Below are 6,000 nucleotides of genomic sequence, written 5' to 3'. Positions count from 1 at the left end.
CTAAATATAAGTTGGAGAAGTGGAAGTGGGGGTATGCAATAACAAGCATCAAAGATCGAGGGGTGTGAATCGCCACCCAGTTACTAGCCAGTAAACTAATGAGGAAATGTCGTGCAGATGAGGTGCCAACTCCTATTATTGCACTTACAAAATAGTGCACGGAAGGGGTTCAGTTCAACTGGTCGCAGCTCTTATGCGACGATTTTTTGACAAATTGTCAAGAAGCACAGGACAAAGATAAGACATTTTATTATGCATGGTTGCTACTATCAATCCTTCTGGTTGCAGGAGAACTGCCACAGGGTAGCCAGTTTCCCAGCATTGGAGATAGCCTACCGGAAGCAGTGTGGTATACTTCGCTCTGGGCTACAAAGGACGCAGCGAGGGTTTCTAACATCAAGGTTTTTTGGACCTTCATGGAGGGGAGTATCTAGACACGGATCGCTCGCAGGCCACAGATGTCTCCAACAATATACAACAATTTGCAAAGCACGACCAAGTTCAAAGCGGACATGCATAACTTATATATCCGGGCGCAGAAGGATCCAAAGCGAGCATGGGTCACGCTTCCGTTCATTGCAACAGACGATGCTATTTACGAGGTATTGGCAACATGGCCTCCAGAGTGGCGTGCCCCAGACAAGGCTGTACTAGAAAGAATGGCAGCGCAACAGTGAAAAAGGAACTCCAACAATGACTCACTCAATTGGCAGAAAAGACCCGTTAGGGACAACAGGCAGCTTCGCAGAAGGAGGCAACCAAGGAAGTGATAGCCGAAGAAATCACGATAGATCAAGAAATGGCCTCAGAACAAGACATGCAATAGGAAAAGGAGATACATGAACGCACGGACCTATAGAATCACCCCAAGTCAAGCGACCACACAGCAAGGAATCACCGCGCACACGCAAAAAGTCAAAGATAGCAAAAGCTTTGGAAAAAGAGTTTATTGACAGCAGCAAACCGACAAGTAATGTCCCTATTGATGCATTGACGGACCTGATCACAGAGCAGACAACTGTGTTGGGGGAGATCCGAGCGCAGTTGCAGGCATTACAAGTGTGACCCCTGGGCGGGGTAATCCTAAAATTAACAGAGGACATAGCTGCAGCTAAGCAGAGGGTGCACACCAATACAATGAACACCTTAGCATTGCCAGCAGGCGCTGTCTTAGCAAAAGTAGAGGGGGACGTGCGAAGTTGGGGGTTGAATCTAGCCGCTCTTCCTAGAGAAACCCTATACCAACTACAATATGGGATAACCACTGAGCTTTGAGCCAGGGAAGGTCGCAGCCTCCAAACATTGATGGAGCACAAGGAAAATCTAGAGCAGGTCAGTCTCCAGCAAGATGACTTGATCACACACAACCTAGGAAGTGGAACAGGCCGTGATGGAAGCTTGCAGCAAGGTACCGGAGTTAGCTATCCCAACCGAACTTCCAACAACTGACAAGATTCATCACATGGCCACAGGATTCTGGATGGCCCAAGAGGAGGCTACGAAGGCTCAATGGGAATTAAATCTACAAATTGCAGAGCTAAGGCTAAAGGCGCAACCGACCACATCGCCGGAAATTCAAGAGCAGCGCTACGGTGAAATTCAAGCAGGACTGGAAATGATAAAGCGTGCTGTCCAAGATTGCTTAGGACTGTTAGATCAATCCCTCCTTACACTCACCTCCCTCCAGGAATACCCATCCATACAACAAGTAGAAACCAAAGTGCAGGAGTTGCAGCAGGCTTATGACACAGTCCGAGGGACTGCGCAGATGGTCGCTATCATGCAGAGGTTGGCTAAAATGAAGGAGGCCTAGGCTCTCAAGGCACAAGTTGACATGGCGCGGCAAAAGGAGGCAGTGCTTAAAGAACACATCCAGCCTTGGCTTGATGAAGCATTCATGGTCTCCATAGCCATCAAAAGAAAGTTAGCACACATGCAGGCAGTAGGTGATCCCGGACAGGCAACTGCAAGTGATACGGATGCATCAGCGGCTCACATAGAAAAGGTACAGAGGATAGCGGTAGAGTTTGATGCAAGCACAAGCGACGTGCAGAAATTGCTAACCGACCTCCGCGTGAAGATTACCGCACCAGTTGAGTGACTCGGGACGAGTCACAATGATTGTGTTGGGGGACTGTTGGGTAGTAAAGGCCTCGCATAATGGTTTCGGGGCTCAAAAGCCCGCAATTTTGGGTAAAGGCATGGTAAAGACTCCGCGAGATGCGTGGAGCATGAAGTGTAATGAGTCAAGTCAAAGGGTTGTCCGCCCAAAAAGAATGTAAATTGAGACGGCTTGCCCATGGTCCGCGGACCATGGAAATGTATAAATAGAGCAAGGCTCTAGAGTTAGGAGCCAGTTTTTAGTATGTACTTTTGGATCTGGAATGTAATGGGTTTTTGAAGAAAAAATTCTTGAAGTGTCTGTAAGGCCGAGTCGAGGGTGTTGGTGGGTAGATAGAGGCTCTGCAATTGTGTGCGCAAATGCCTGGTAGAGTTCACAACTGTGTGCGCAGACCCCTGTAGCTGAGTGTGCAGGGCAGATTTGGTTGTATTGGTGAAAGAATTGAATAAAGATAAGTTGGTTCTAAAATACTATGTTGAATCTGAAATATTGTGGATCTGGTTAATTTATGGTTGATATATCTGTTTGATCTGTGCGCTTATGCTTATGTTATGAGTTTATGCAAATCTATAACTTTTCTAGGTGTGCGAACTAGTTATCTCTATTAAATGTTTGCTTAAAGACCGTAAAAAGTAGATCTGATCTATAACAACTCATTAATAATAAGTATTAAGGAATTGCCTTGTTCCAGATCTACGTGGAAGCAAAGTGGCGTGAGGCCACAGAATGGCGTGCGAACCCTCCAGACCCCATCAAGACATCCCAAGGGTGCGGAAACCTGGTTCCAACACCCTCCCCTGCTACCTCGAGTGAGACCTCCATCCACACTCCCCGGGCTGTTGCTGAAAGGGCCGGTAGCTACGGGATTTGTTTGGCTAAATAACTCTTCCGAACCTAGGTCAGGGCCCAATAATCCAACATTAAACATGTCAAGCACCTTCTTGATATATTTTTCTTGTGACAGCCACAACCTTTTGTTTTTCCTGTCACGCATAATCCGCATGCCCAATATCTGTTGTGTTAGTCCCAAATCCTTCATTACAAATTTGCTACCCAAATCTTTCTTCAACCTATTGATCTTATTCTTATCATGCCCAACAATCAACATGTCATCCACATATAACAATAATATGATATACTTTCCTTGATCATACCTCTTGATATAGACACAATGGTCAGCTTCCAACCTCTGAAAACCATGTTCCAACATGAATGAATCAAATTTCTTGTACCATTGTCGAGGTGCCTATTTCAACCCATAGAGACTCTTCTTCAACCTACAAACAAGGCCTTCTTTGCCTTTTTCTATGAAGCCTTCTGACTGCTCCATATAAATTTCTTCCTCCAATTCACCATGAAGGAAAGCAGTTTTTACATCTAACTATTCACATTCTAAGTCTAAAGCAGCAACTAGACCAAGAATGACTCTAATGGATGACATTTTAACAACAGGTGAGAAAATTTCAGTGAAGTCAATACCTTCTTTTTGGGCAAAACCTTTCACCACCAGCCTTGTTTTATACCTCTCCTTCTTTTCGTCACCTTCATGCTTAATCCTGTAAACCCATTTGTTTTGTAGATCCTTTCTACCTTTTGGGAGGTTTACCAACTCGCAAGTTTTATTTTCCAGCAAAGTGTTCATTTCATCTTCCATTGCTTTCTTCCATTCTTTATTGTGTTGAACTTTACAGGCTTCTTGAAAATAATTAGGATCACCTTCATCAGTCAACAAAATATAGTTTGAAGAAGGATACCTTTGTGAAGGCTTATGAGGCCTAGAAGATCTGCAAACCAACTATGGTGGTGCATTATCAGGTTGAATCTCTTGTAAAGGTTCCTGCAAGATTCCTTCTTCTTGTTGTTCATCATTTTCCACTTGTTCTTCTTCATGCTCCTAAATTTGTTGTTCATTTTCTTGTATCGGTGGTATGTTTTGCTACTGCTCTTCAAACTTGTAAATAACCTTATTGACCTCCAACTCACCTACAGTCCTCTTGAACATTTCTGACTCATTAAATATAACATCCCTACTTCTAATAATTTTATGTTTGACTGGATCCCATAGACAATAACCAAAATCTTCATCTGCATATCCCAAAAAAATGCATTTCATAGATTGATCATCTAGCTTAGTTCTATTTTCTTTGGGAATATGTACAAATGCTTCACATCCAAAGATTTTCAAGTGAGAATAATTCAAATTCTTACCAATCCAAACTTCTTCAAGGATACTACCATCCAAGGTTGTACTTGGAGATCTATTTATGAGGTAGCAAGCAGTCCTGACTTCTTTAGCCCAAAAATTCGTCTCTAGACCGCATTTGGACAACATACTTTGCACCTTTTCCATAATGGTGCGATTCATCCTTTCTGCGACACCATTCTATTGAGGAGTACCAGGCACAATCTTCTCGTGCTTTATGCCAAACCTGTTACAATATTCCTTAAATGCATTTGAGCAATATTCTCCACCATTATTTTTCTTAAACACTTAAGTAATTAGTTAGTCTCTTCAACAACAACATGAAAATTTTGAAATATTCCAAACACTTCACTTTTACTTTTCATAGGATATGCCCAAACCTTCCTGGATGCATCATCTATAAATGTTACAAAATATGATGCTCCTCCTAATGATTTGATGTTAACAGGCCCAAACACATCCGAGTGTACCAATTCTAGCACATTTTTCTTTCTGTCATGGCCACCTCTAAGGAATGAAACCCTTCTTTGTCTACCATATATACAATGTTCACAAAGATCAAGATTGTAGGATTTCAAACCTGGCAATAAATTTTTACCAACAAGTATTTTTAAGCCCTTCTCACTCATGTGACCCAAACGCTTCTGCCACAGATTTGCTGAATTTCCTTCTTTTGTGATAGCAGCCAAATCTAATTTTTATATCAGTGTCTTCAATGTGTATAATCTTCCTATCTTTGGTCCTTTGGCCACGACCAATGCTCCTTTGCTAATTTTCCAACCTCCTTTTCCAAAGCTTGTGTAATAGCCTTCATCATCCAGTCGTCCCATAGAGATTAAACTCATGCTCATTTCTGGTACATGCCTAACCTGTTTCAAAAATATATCTTGTCCATCTTTCATCTTGATATGGACATCTCCCACTCCAAAAATACTGCAAAAATGATTATTCCCCAAATGCACTCTACCATAATCAACGGGATTATGTGAAACAAAACTATATTTGCATGGGGTTACATGGTGAGATTCCCCAGAGTCAAGGATCCAATCAAAGCTACTGCTAAATGTATATACACATGCATCCTCTACTGAAATAGTAAACAACACATCACTATCTGTGGCTACAATAGTAGTCTCACCTTCATTTGTGTTGGATGAATTGTGATTTGTATTAGATGGTCTCTAATCCTTTTGTCCTTTCTCCCAAAATCGATTCTTTCTTCATGTGCCCAGGTTTGCCACAATGAAAGTAGATGATCCTACCTCTCCTTGATTTTGATCAGCCTCTCGATCTTGATCACCCTTGCCGGCCTCGATCCATTCTCCTACCACGATCAGCTAGAGCTAGAGCTTCTCCTCCCTGGTTTTCCGCAATTGACTTGCGTCACAGCTCCTCATTCATTAAACTATTGTTGACATCATCAAACTTCAGGGTCCCTGCAGTTGTTGAAGTGCTCATAGCTACAATTAAATTTTCCCAGCTGTCTCGCATAGAACACATTAGAAAAATAGCTCTAATTACATCATCTAAAATGATTTTAACAGAGGCAAGTTGATTAGTAATAATATTAAATGCATTTAAGTGCTCAACAACTGAAGCGCCCTCCTTCATTTCGAGATTATAAAGCTTCTTCATCAAGAACACTTTGTTTGATGTCGTGTTCTTCTCATATAGA

The sequence above is a fragment of the Pinus tabuliformis genome, chromosome 2_2, assembly GCF_031772625.1.
Source record: "Pinus tabuliformis cultivar Carrire ecotype Pingquan chromosome 2_2, CPIR1, whole genome shotgun sequence".
Classification (NCBI taxonomy): domain Eukaryota; kingdom Viridiplantae; phylum Streptophyta; class Pinopsida; order Pinales; family Pinaceae; genus Pinus; species Pinus tabuliformis.
Note: the sequence above shows the minus strand (reverse complement) of the source record.